At 44.3% G+C, this 13,100-nt stretch overlaps 1 protein-coding gene across 2 annotated transcripts in view; it reads right to left on the bottom strand.

Moving 5' to 3' along the window:
• Window positions 1-11,663, bottom strand: part of BBOX1 (gamma-butyrobetaine hydroxylase 1) — a 39,176-nt gene extending 27,513 nt beyond the window's left edge. The window contains exon 1 of one of the 2 annotated variants that reach the window (XM_033151059.1): window positions 11,522-11,663. The gene's annotated coding sequence lies outside the window, so the exon portion shown is untranslated. Of the gene's footprint in view, window positions 1-7,172; window positions 7,366-11,521 lie in introns of those variants that run through there. The other variant, XM_033151054.1, reaches the window with a different exon arrangement.
• Between the last annotated feature and the right edge of the window lie 1,437 nt (window positions 11,664-13,100).

The following is a 13,100-nucleotide window of genomic DNA, read 5'->3' as shown; positions in this document are numbered from 1 at the left end:
TATGTTCCTAATGGAGAAAATACCTTTTCACAATACCAAAACAACAACCATCTTGTGGTATGTAGGGGCCATTTTCTGTGTGCACAAGAGGTTCACTGGATCAGGGACATTGTCTAAGATCCTTGGCCACCTTTTTACAGCAGCATAGTGACTTGCATGTCCTTAGGTCCTGGGCAATACCCCAAAACCCACCTTTTCACTCAGCCTTGCCAAACCAATTCCCTGTTCCATCTGTGCCTCTTTCCTCCAGGCCTTTGCCATCTCTGCTCCCCTTGTGTTTCCCAATATACTGCTTCCTTTCCTTGCAATGTCTACTCAACATAACTGCCTATTTCCCATTCCTTCTTTTAGTGCCTTGGGATCCCTGTATACTGCTTCTACCACCTCCCATGCCTTCTCTACTTTCATGTTTCCCATCTCTGTGCTTCAGTTTGTAGTGACCGAAGAATCCCAACTTCTACTGCTGGGGTGAGGAATATTTTTCAGCTCAAATGTCACATTCCCTTCTGGGTGGACACGTGCCCAAGCTGGGTGGGGCCAGAGGCTAAAGGAGGTTGAGGAATGAATGTAAATTTTATCTTTGTTCAGTAGGCTAGTTTCCATACACCTACATGCCACTTTCTATCCTCCATCCAGGGAAGCAAGAGGCATTATCAGAATTCTAGGACACACACCAGCCAAAAACAAAACACTCAAGAAGAGTGCAAAGCAAGGACAATGAAGGGTGTGGCATGGGAAGAGGGGGTGTGACTGAAGAGATGAAGCCGGGGGAAGAGTCCCAAGGGCCTGATAGTGAGGCTTGAAGGGCCGCGTTTCCAAGCAAAAGTTTTTAAAATGCTTTGTTTCCAGACCTTTGTAGTAGACTTGGACCTAGGATATACCACGTTTCAGTTTTTTTATTTGTGGCAGAAATGCCAAGGCAGGAGCATCCTTGTACATGTAACTAGTCCAAAAAATATTGACATTTTTGCAGCTGTGAAAAGGAATAAAATCCAGCTCCCTGGACTACATTTCTATTGTGTCTTCCACTGAAACTGGGCGGAGTGAACATCAAAGGAAAACCATTGATTTATTCCAGCTGAATAATGGCTCATCACACAGCAAGAAGATAATTTGTGACCAAATTTTATATTACATGTTTACTAGGCTATAAATTCTTAAAATATTCATTGATGCTTAGATAGTTACATTTGAAGCAGACCGCAAGTACATATTTTTATACTTTACCACAACCCTGCTTCAAATCGTTGCACAAAATTTTTAATCCTTTTAAGTAGGGCAAACAATTAATGCTCCACCCACCTTCCTTGTCTATTTGACGCAAAGCAAATGCTCAGAACAGAATTAATCTACACCAGACACAAGAACTAGCTTTAACTAATGGCAGTTGAAACAGTAAACAAACACATTTAATTCTCCTTATTTTCAATCCTGGTGCTGTAGCTTGCTTCCAAGGAATAAGGACAGCTGCTTGAAGGTAAGCAAAGGAAGATCTTTGCAGATGAGGGATGGATGAAGTACTAACACAAAGTTTCATTAGCAGCTCTTATTCAGATAACTTCGGGGGCATGCCAATATTGGAGGGGTTGTTGTTGTTTTAATCCCCTGTTATCTACGGTCCAAATCCAGATCAGCTACTCACTAAAAAATAACAGTGCATTTAGCCTCAGGGTCCAAAAAGAGAGAAGGAACAGTGATGTGGAGCTGTGAAATTTTCCTGCAGAAAATTTTCCATTTCTTAAATTCATTAGTAGTAATAAATGGGTGTCAACTGCAAATGAATGGGGTTGTCAATATCTTAGTCAAGCTTGGCAGTTGTAAACTGTTTGTTTCAATTACAGTGGTACCTTGGGTTACATACGCTTCAGGTTACATACGCTTCAGGTTACAGACTCCGCTAACCCAGAAATAACGCTTCAGGTTAAGAACTTTGCTTCAGGATAAGAACAGAAATCATGCTCTGGCGGCGCAGTGGCAGCGGGAGGTCCCATTAGCTAAAGTGGTGCTTCAGGTTAAGAACAGTTTCAGGTGAAGAACGGACCTCCGGAACGAATTAAGTACTTAACCAGAGGGAACACTGTACTAAAATTACAGTAGTGCCTTGGAACCCAAAAGCCTTGGTACTCTGATGTTTTGGCTCCCAAACGCCACAAACCCGGAAGTGAGTGTTCTGGTTTGTGAACGTTCTTTGGAACCCGAATGTCCAATGGGGCTTCTGTGACTTCTGATTGGCTGCAGGAGCTTCCTGCAGCCAATCTTAAGCTGTGCTTTGGTTTCTGAACCTTTTGGAAGTCGAACAGACTTCCAGAACGGATTCCGTTCGACTTCCAAGGTACAACTGTACTGTTATGTGTTTGCAAGGTGCAAGGATGCCCTCAAATTCCTGGGTACCAGGTTCTCCCCATAATTTCTGGAATTAGTAAATGTGGGGTTTAGCAAGGCCTTAAAAAGTAAGTCAAACCCACTTCCTCAGGAGCTGGGTTTAGAGAGGTGCCACCCAAGAACAAAGACAGGTAATAATAGGGTCATTACCAGGACAAAAGGTGAGAGATTCAGCATCAGGCTGCCTGGATTACAGGGGGTGAGATGTCACCACAGGAAAAAGTGCCTTTTGAAGGAGACTTCTGAAACAGAGGTTGCCAGGGTGACGGAGAGAGCATGCTTGAAGCTGAAGGGAAGGAGCTGTTTTCTGCAAAGGCTGTTGTGAAGAAGGAGGAAGCAGACAGAACTCCATGCATGCTGGCTGGGAGAGGCTGCACCTAGAGAGCAGGGGCTATGACTGGCTGATGCTTTGGAACAAAGCTTACTGAAGCTATGAGAGGAGCAATGAGAGATGCTCCTGGGGTGTGATATTCTGCATCCCCCATACCAACATTCAGGTATAAATATGTGTAAAACCATATTTCTTAAAGACTCTACTCTCCACTGTGCCTTGATTTCCCAATGGACACACAACTCTGGTCAGGGCCGTCTTAAGCATATCCAGCGCTGTGGTGCAAAGATCCCTCCGGCATGTCCCCCCTTTCCGAGTTGTCAACCTTTTCCCAAGCCCCTGTGGGGATCGCTCTCCTCCCACGGAGGCTTGGGAAGCAAGCTGCATGCCCGCCAGCCATATGGTTGATGGGGTGCAGCTGGCGGGTGTGCAGGGAAAGGGGAGGCGACCGGCTGGAGGAATTGGAAAGGGGAGAACAGGAATATCTAATCTGAAGCCTGTGCCAAACATATGGCCCTGATTGTTTTCAGTCTCCCCCCCAAATTTTTCGTTTAAAAAAAGGATTGTTCCTATATGTGCCCCACTGTGACAATGTGATGTCAAAAGTTTAGGAAGAAACCAAGCTGCAACTGCTACCACACAATCAACTTCCTTGAAAAGTAGTCCTACAACTCTGCCTTTTAATACATATTTTAGCAATACCCATGAGATTGGATTGCACATATAAACACCCAAATCACCACACCATTCAACTTCCAACAGTATTATTTTGATCCCTTATGAATGATCACACAAGATATTTTTAATACCTCTTTAGAATTATTAAAGGCTGAAAATATAAACTTTGCAAGCTTAAAGAAAATAATGGTAATGGCCTTAGCAATAATAATAATAATAATAATAATAATAATAATAATAATAATAATAATATATTTATACCCTGCCCATCTGGCTGGGTTTCCCCAGCCACTCTGGGCGGCTTCCAACAAAATATTAAAATGCAATAGTTCTTCAGATATTAAAAGCTTCCCTAAATAGGCCTGCCTTCAGATGTCTCCTAAAAGTTTGGTAGTTGTTTATTTCTTTAACATCTGATGGGAAGGCATTACACAGGGCGGGCGCCACTACCGAGAAGGCCCTCTGCCTGGTTCCCTGTAACTTTGCATCTCACAGCGAGGGAACTGTCAGAAGGCCCTCGGCGCTGGACCTCCGTGTCCGGGCAGAACGATGGGGGTGGAGACGCTCCTTCAGGTATGCATCCAAGCAGTGAGGATGTCTTGCCTTTTTGTTCACTGAAACACACTGTAAGCACTCGGTTGATGGTATCGAAAGACAGCAGAACTAACAGGGTCACATTCCTGACTCTAGTTCCACCCATCAAAGCAACCAAGGCTACAGTATTCCAGTCCTAAAACCAGGCATAGCAAAATGTGCCTTAAACACAAACTAGTCCTACTAGTGGAAGCCAACAGAAGGACATGCACTGGTGCAACAGGGTTTTATTCCCCTTTCCTTCCCCTGCACCTCCCACAATTGGCATGGGGTGGGGGTGGAGGTGGGAGAACCCCCAGCACAGCATGTGGGGGTTCTGCCTGGCAAGCTGATGGAACGACTGCCATAGCACTCCTTTAAATCCATCCCAAATTAAAATTAGAAGAAAGAAGATGCCGGGGGGGGGGGGCAGGGGGAGAAAGCAAGGATGCCAAGATCTGACCATTAAAGGAAGTGGGAGTTCAAAATATATGAGGTGAGATTTAAAATGTCTAGCTGAAATATGCTTTAACTATTCCTTCTTTACAAGGCAATATTTGGCACACTCGTGCTATTACAGTATTTCATACTTTTACTAGATTAAAACCATACTGACCTGGAAGACCACCTATGCCTGGGATATGTAGAAGCAACCCTGTCAAATATTCTTTTATATAAGAGATCAGAGAAGGGTCAGTTTTGTTAAAAGGATGAGTAATTTTATTACCAGTAACTCTGTAGTTAAATATAAATAAACCGAATTATTGCATTCTAGGGGATTAGCCAATTGCTGATGAGGTCAGGAAAAAGAAAAAAATCTCCATATTACAAACCAGTTACAATTCTCTTTCATTAAAAGTTTTTGGAACAGAAACTTAGGCTATGTACATATTACCATTTAATTCGGATTGAGTGTGCTACCACCCCTGGTGTTTGAAGCTGAGTAAATGTAACATTATAGCCACAATCCATATGTATCCTGTAGTGTCTTGTTGCAAGGATATGGAAACAAATTAGGCAATGTACATTGGGTGAAAATGTGCTAAATACCCCGTGATCCTAGTAATATCCTGTATGGATATAATGCAAGCTCCAGCCCACTTATTCTGGAACACTAGCATAGACATTAGCAGAATTCCTGTTGAGTAAAAGGGTTGTGCATTACAACCTCACTTTGTAAAGAACTCACCTTAAGCAACCTCTCGTCCTAAGACGACACCAAACCCAGAGTCTATGAGAAATCCCTTCACATTAAAACATAACCAGCAGTAAACACATTCCATGAATTTTATTCTGATAACCATGTTTACCAAGGAATAGATGAATTCATGGTGGCTGGAAAGTTTTAAAGACCTGACACAGACAGCTTGTTCCCAGTCCTGCCCTGTCCTGCCACGTTTCTGCCCAATTCAGTGCTAAGGAACAGCTCTGTAAGATGCTAATGCTGTTTTCAGACACAGGAGGAAATTCTGAACTGCCACAAACATCCAGTGTTGAGATGTTGTGGTGGGCAAGCGGTAGTGATGTCCCATCAACCGTCCTCAAAGAAGCATTTAAGAATCCTAAATTTAATTTAGGCCTATAATTTGAGAGGCGCAGAGGGCTTGCTCAAATTTGATTAGAAGTCACACCTTCTGACCCGGAAGCCTTGATCTCTGATTCTCAGTAACTCAAATGATGAGATTACGGAGAGGTGAAGAAAGGCTACTTGAAGATGTTCATTTATAGTGCAATCTTAAGTACAGGAAGCTGGCGGGACAGATACCAGTTCAAGTTAAGTCAGCATCCCTATTATAACCTGCTGTGAAATAATTTTGATCTACACATTTCTGAAAAACGTTTCACAGATCAGTTACATGACCTGGCAAACCAGGTGAAATGTGCACTGGCAGAAAGGTTTTTGCAAGTCTCTCCTTGTCCTGACCACAACTCTGAAACACTCATATTGGGGAACTTACCCTGGCATGTGCTCCGGTGGCTTAAGCTCCGCTGGCTGAGACCCAGCTCAACCAGACTGAGGGAGATACACAGATTTATCCCTGGCTGAGTTGGGATGGTTGAGTTATGCCGGCGTAGATGAGCCAGGACAGCTGAAGATCCACCTTTTCCAAACTTGTTCATCCTGACAGGTCTTGGGTTTGGATTGCACTGTTATTTATAATTGCATTGCATGTTCCAGGGTGGATCCATGACAATGATTCAAAACAAACACACATGAAAACAAGGCCCTGCCATTCCCCACAGCTATCATAATGAATGAGCCCATATGGCTCTCTTGCACAAGGGTCATTTGGCTACCTGCACCATTGTGCAAAATGGAGAGGCGTTTACCATACACCACATACGTGCGGCATAAGCCTGAATATGGGACTCATTGTTTCAGTCTGAAAATGACTCACTTGCTTCCTATCATCTTGCTTACTGAATGCAAATATGTTCACATAGTGTGGTTCCTTATGCACCTGCACACAAGTAGCATCAAGTCTGGGACAGCCCAAAAGTTTGCAGAAGTAAGGAACACCCAAAAGCAGAACAGAGAGCACTGAAAAAGTTTTGTATGGGCTGGCTGACTAGGACAGGGGGAATGGAAAAGGGGGGACGCAATGGTGTGTCATCATAGGATAAGGCAAGGTTGGTAGGCTGGCCAAGCCCCTGAGAATGCACACTCCATTTGCATCATTTCGTGGCACCCCATGCCTCTTGGAGTGGATTTGTACCAGGGAAATGACCACGGCTGCCTCAGCCCAGGCTCACCCATGGGAGGTTGAAAAGCTTTCCCTACAAGGTCTGTTGTACAAGGTTTTCCTCTGCAGAGTCTACATGCAGGTCCTTATGCCCCCGAAAGAACCCAATAGTAGGGGTAGTGGGGGTTTCCACTGGTTCCCCCACCCCTTTCGCAGGAGTTAAGACTGCAAGCCCAGCTGCACTTTATTTGGCAATAGGTCCCCGTTGATTTCTGCAGGACTTGCTGCCGAGTTAACTTTCGGAGAGGACTGGGCTGGTAAGCAGTAGAAGAAATAGGATCCTCCCCCCTCTCACCCTCCCCCCCCCACCATCGACGAGGCCAAAAAGGAGGAGCCACCCATGAACTCTGCCCGAAAGCGCCTGCCAGCGGCGACGCAGCCACCTTCGGCCTCCCGAGCCACAGGCTGAGCTTTCCAAGCGGCGCGCGCGCGCGCGGGCTGCGGCGGGTGGGAGGGCTCCTTACCTGCCTGGCGCTACAGCTGGGCAAAGCCGACCAACTGGGTCCTCCCACCGCCGCCGCCTTCGGCTGAGGCAGGTTAGGAAGAAACGGCGCAGGCGGGCAAACAAGCAAGCCGTGGCTGAGGAGGCGAAGGTCAGTTCGCCGGCTCGCCCTCAAAGAGCAGTTGCAAAGGCGGTAGGCGGTGATTCAGTTGCGCGCGCGCGCGCGCACCCACCCCTTCTCCTTTGGGAAGGTATGCGCGCCGGGGAGAGAAGCTCAAAGCGCAGGGCATGCCGGGATATTTCTTTTAGCGCTGCCTCCAAACCTGCTTCTTTGAAAGAAGGAGGTTCCGTCAGCAACGATAGAGTTAAAGATAGACACCCTTCGGGGTCGCAGTTTCAGAGAAGCCCGCGGGCGACCGGCTGGAGGAATTGGAATCTCTCCGTTCCTTGAACAGGAAGGGAGAGGGCTTTTGAGCCGCGGGGCCGCATTGCCTTCTAAGCAGCCTTCCTCGGGCCATATACCAGTGGTGGGTGGCGCCAGAGGCAAAAAAGAGAGGGGCAGGGTGGTGAGTGGTTAGAGCATCGGACTAGGATCTGGGATCCCCACTAGGCCCTGGGGTGACCTTGGGCCAGTCTCTGACTCTGCTTAAGCTGCCTCGCAGGGTTTGTTTGCGAGGATAAAATGGGGAAGGGGAAAACCATGAGCACCACCTTGGGCTCATTGGAGAAAGAGGTAGGATGTAAATGTAATAAATAAAAGAGGCATTTTTATCTCTGTACAATAGACTGGTTTTACACCCACACCCCTCTATTTCTCGACAAGCAAGAATGGTTCCTGTTCAAGCACACAGGGAGAGGGGTGTGTGGTGTGTGGAGAGCCAGATAGAGAGGCTTGGGGGCCACATTTGGTCTTGGCAAGGTCCCCCCCCCTTTGTACAGCAACAGCACCTCACCTCACTTTGGGTGGCACAGAACAGGCCTGTGAATGTGGGGAGCATAAAATGATTGCAGGGAACAGCTGCCCTCTCCACTGGGAAGGAAGAATTGGGTCTGCTCAGAGGGAAAGTGCACCTCACAAGTAAGCAAGAGGAGGCTGTCGTGGGGACCCCCAGAAGTAGGCTGCAAGTGTGGAAGGGGGCAAAATTAGTTGCTTGGGGAAGGTGTAGCTGCCTAACCTTGTTGCTGGTGTTCATGTTGCGGCACCAGCTACCCTGCTTCCTGCTCTCCTGGAGCTTACCTGTCCTCTCACTTTCAGCAGCCCAACATAGAAAGCTGATATCCCCCCCAATGTCATACTTCCCAGTAGTAGAGGCATCCTCTACAACTTTCTCTTGTTATGTCTTTATTCAGATTGCACCATGTGTTTAACTAGATAGAAATTACATTGGAAATTTAGATCCTATGTAGAATTGCAGAGCCTTCTAGGCTACTCACTCTAGCCCCCTGCTAGAAGAAGGTAATCCAGAACTAGAACAACCCCCACAGATGACCATCTATTCAGCTTGAAGATATGTAATGATGATAACCCATAAGATCCCTAGGTTCTATTGTTCAGTAGTTTTCCAGAAAGAGGTTTCTCCTAGCATTCAGCCATTATCTAGATTCTATCCTAAATTAATATAGTAGAGCTATAGATTTGCAGAGCAAATCTCCAGTAGATGTCACAAAATTGGAAAGTGCGAAAACGGTCTTCTCTTTTTAACACAATACAGCCAAGATAAAGAAACTGGTAATTGCACGACTTTGCAATTCAGTGTGCAGCTCTTGCAAATTCATAATTCATTGCTCCTCAGACGTACACTAGGTGATTTCACAGCCAATAAGACAAACTATTATGGCTTTGCATAAGTGCAGAATTAAGGAACAGCACACTGTGGAGTTGCAAGTAGTGAAATCAAGCTTCAAGTATCAACACCACCAAGTGTAAAGCCTATTCATCAGTGTTACACCAGAAATAACGTATGGAATATCTCCAATGTTTTAATACTGTCAAGCCAACGTCTTTATCAAAGACTGCAACATTTTACTTGGATTTAAGAATGGGTAGTGTGATTGATGGAAACAGGTGCAGATGTAGTAGAGAACTTAAAAGACTGTTTTGTGAATTAGATTTTAACAGCCATTTTGGCAACAAGACTGGAAAATTAATTCATACAGTACTCAGTTTTGTTACGTATAGGAAATTAAATATTTGGGTTGGTAGCTCTATTCTATAAGACTCAGTGCTGTAATCTGTTCATAATATGACTCAGTGCTGTAATCTGTTCATAATATGTCTTAATTCTGTTCTGTAAGTCATATATAAAAAAGGTAACTTTATAAAAAAAGTTGACTTTACCTAAGTCATATATAGGTATAAAAGGTAAAAGACCCCTGGATGGTTAAGTCCAGTCAAAGGTGACTATGGGGTGCAGCGCTCATCTCGCTTCAGGCCGACGGAGCCGGCGTTTGTCCACAGACAACTTTCTGCGTCATGTGGCTAGCATGACTAAACTGCTTCTGGTGCAACAGAACACGGCAGAAGCCAAAGCACATGGAAATGTCGTTTACCTTCCCGCCACAGCAGTACATATTTTTCTATTTGCATTGGTATGCTTTCAAACTGCTAGGTTGTTAGAAGCTGGGACAGAGCAATGGGAGCTCACCCCATCGGGTTGGATTTGAACTGCTGACCTTCTGATTGGCAAGCCCAAGAGGCTTAGTGGTTTAGACAACAGCACCACCCACATCCCTCTTAAGTCATGTATGGGGAAATGCATTGGAAAATGTGGTATAATGCTTGCTTTGATGCAACATCATCTAACCTCCCCACAACCAAATCTGAATAAATGCTCATTAAATAGCCAGTGTCATCTAATCTAGCAAATAAACCGGAATGAATGCTCAGTAATCAAGTCTGGACCATCAAGAAGGCTGATCACCAAAGAATTGATGCTTTTGAATTATGGTGCTGGAGGAGATTCTTGAGAGTTCGATGGACGGCAAGAAGATCAGACCTATCCATTCTGAAGGAAATCAGCCCTGAGTGCTCACTGGAAGGACAGATGCTGAAGCTGAGGCTCCAATACTTTGGCCACCTCATGAGAAGAGAAGACTCCCTAGAAAAGACCCTGATGTTGGGAAAGATGGAGGGCACAAGGAGAAGGGGATGACAGAGGATGAGATGGTTGGACAGTGTTCTCGAAACTACTAACATGAGTCTGACCAAACTGCGGGAGGCAGTGGAAGACAGGAGTGCCTGGCGTGCTCTGGTCCATGGGGTCACGAAGAGTTGGACACGACTAAACGACTAAACAACAACAACAATCAGGTCATATGGAAGTGTGCTGCCTTTCTATATACCATGCTTCCTATAGCACACAGACTACACAAATTGTCTACTTATAGGGGTGGAGACAGTGATAATGAAACAGCAAGGAGGGAATTCAACCCATTCCAGTCTAATGAAGTATTGCCAGCATTTCATTTTAAATTCTCGTGAAATACACTCTCAAACTGTAGTAATTAATTCGGGGGGGGGGGATGAAAGAAAATATTTCAAACCGAATGGAGTGAGGATAGAAATCTAGGAGTTAAACATTTTTGCAGCTGCAGATGTAATTCTGAAACAAATTTAAGTCAGCAGTGTTTGCTTGATTGATGCATCCTATGGAATGTATAATGGGTGTTGCATGATATCCAAGTGGAAAAGAACCTTATCCAAATGAAATAAAGCACACTCCTTTCTAGATTACATAATAACTCAGCAAAACTATGACTCATTACCATTATCCTTCTATTTTCTGAATGCTTGTAAAATGGAACTTTAAAATAGAAATATCCAAAGTAATGTGTAATGAAAATCTGGAACTCGTTTCCTTTACAGTGCACTACGTGTTTTTGTTACTGTCACAATATCATTTTACAGAAAGGTTAATTTACTTATTCCATCCAGCCCCACGTTGGCCATCATAACAACCCAATTAAGCGGGAGTGCTTCACCGTAAGGTTTATTCCCCATGTGCCTGTTACAGTTGCATGCGGAAATTATTTATTATATTTTTATACTGCTGTTTCTTCAGGGGTCTCAGGGCAGTGCATATGGCTTCTCCCCAGCACCACCCCGTTGCATGCCATGTAGTAGATTAAGCAGGAACATGGCCTTGTCATGACTGAGCAGGGATCTGAAAACAGTTCCCCCTAGTTCAGCATTCCCCAACCTTGTGTCCTCCAGATGTTTTGGACTGCAACTACCATTAGCCTCAGCCAGCATATGTTGAATGGGACTGATGGGAGATGTAGTGCAAGGCATCTGGAGGGCACTAGGTTGGCGAGTACTGCTCTGGTCCATATCTGACGCTTTACATCACACTGGCTCTCATGACAACTTACCTGGCATTACTTGCCTCAGTTTCCCACTCACACATTTTCAAGCTGTGGAAATTATGAAAATTGCCACCTAGAAGCTGCAGCTGTATCTGGGGTTATGGGTCACAGAGGAGCCTTAGACCATGTGACCTGCCCCATGGGAGAAATAAGTAGGCAATTAATGTTATCATCTGCTACACAGGGCATTTAAGAATGTGCTCCTGCATGGTCACAACTGGATGGAATTTACTGTGCTGGAAAGTTCTGCTTCTAAAGGGACAAAGTGCCACCATTCTGGGACACATTTAGAAGGAAAATGAAGACTTGCATGGAAAAACCATCTTATGATAACTTGGCTTTGTAATCACAGCTGAGTATTGTCCACTAGTGATGCAACAGCTTTGGTAAAGCAGTCAGTTGCCATGGAGGAGCAAAGGATTCATTTTGGAGAATGAGTATTCTTACAGTTGATCTTTTTAGAACTATTCTGTGTATGATGGATCTTGAAACTTTGCAAATAGGACAGGTTTTTGAAAACAAACAAAAATTGGTTAAGTATTAGGAAAGTACCATAAGATTGTGTGATCCTTGAATTATGCAGTGATTTGGCTAATAGAGATAAAGAACTTGCTGAATTATGAGATATATGTAGGTGCTGTTTCTGTATAGCTCTATTCCATACTTTCCCTGGCTTATGTAGGACTCGTGGGAGGAATCATGCCAAAGGCATTCCGCTCAGCAATGATAGGATGCTGCAGTGGTTCCTGCTTTGTGATCTTCCCTTTTCCAAGCAGTTTCTACATTCACATAGAATAATAGGAGATTAGTTATTCAGGCACTTCCGTGGCATCAGAATCAGATGAATAAGACAAGATTTGCAACAAAATAGAAAATTCTTTCCAGTAGCACCTTAGAGACCACCTGAGTTTGTTCTTGGTATGAGCTTTCGTGTGCATGCACACTTCTTCAGATACGAAGAAGTGTGCATGCACACAAAAGCTCATACCAAGAACAAACTCAGCTGGTCTCTAAGGTGCTACTGGAAAGAATTTTCTATTTTGTTTCGACTATGGCAGACCAGCACGGCTACCCACCTGTAACAAGATTTGCAGTGAAGGTTTGCAGTATCCACTATCTAGCAAAGTTAAGCACATATCAATCAGCTCCAATGATTTCACTCTACCTGAAATCAATGGAACAATGGTGCTTAACCTGCCCAGAATTAATGGTTTCCTTATATGAAGCAGTCTTGAAAACTGTCTGGTCCACAGTTTTTGGAAACGAGGTATCTCCATGTTTCAAGAAATAAATTCAGCCCCAGTTTTCTTCTTTGGTTGAATAAAGATCAAAGTAGGGAAAGAGGCTGAAGAAATAGTTTTCTTTAACTGTCTTCAGGCCCAGGCACATTTTTCCCATTTGAAAAACACCAGACATTTCTGTCAAACTTTAAGAACAGCACTCTTGCTTCATTGTTCATGATCATAGCTTCTATTTGTACAGACTAATAATCCTTCAGAGCCACATGAAAATGTATGTATGTATGTTTGTATGTATTTAGTATGTTTGTTTTAAAAGAAAGTTCAAAATTAGATGTCATGGGAAG

This window comes from Lacerta agilis, chromosome 1, assembly GCF_009819535.1.
Source record: "Lacerta agilis isolate rLacAgi1 chromosome 1, rLacAgi1.pri, whole genome shotgun sequence".
In the NCBI taxonomy this organism is placed as follows: domain Eukaryota; kingdom Metazoa; phylum Chordata; class Lepidosauria; order Squamata; family Lacertidae; genus Lacerta; species Lacerta agilis.
This window is presented reverse-complemented; position numbering and strand designations above follow the sequence as displayed.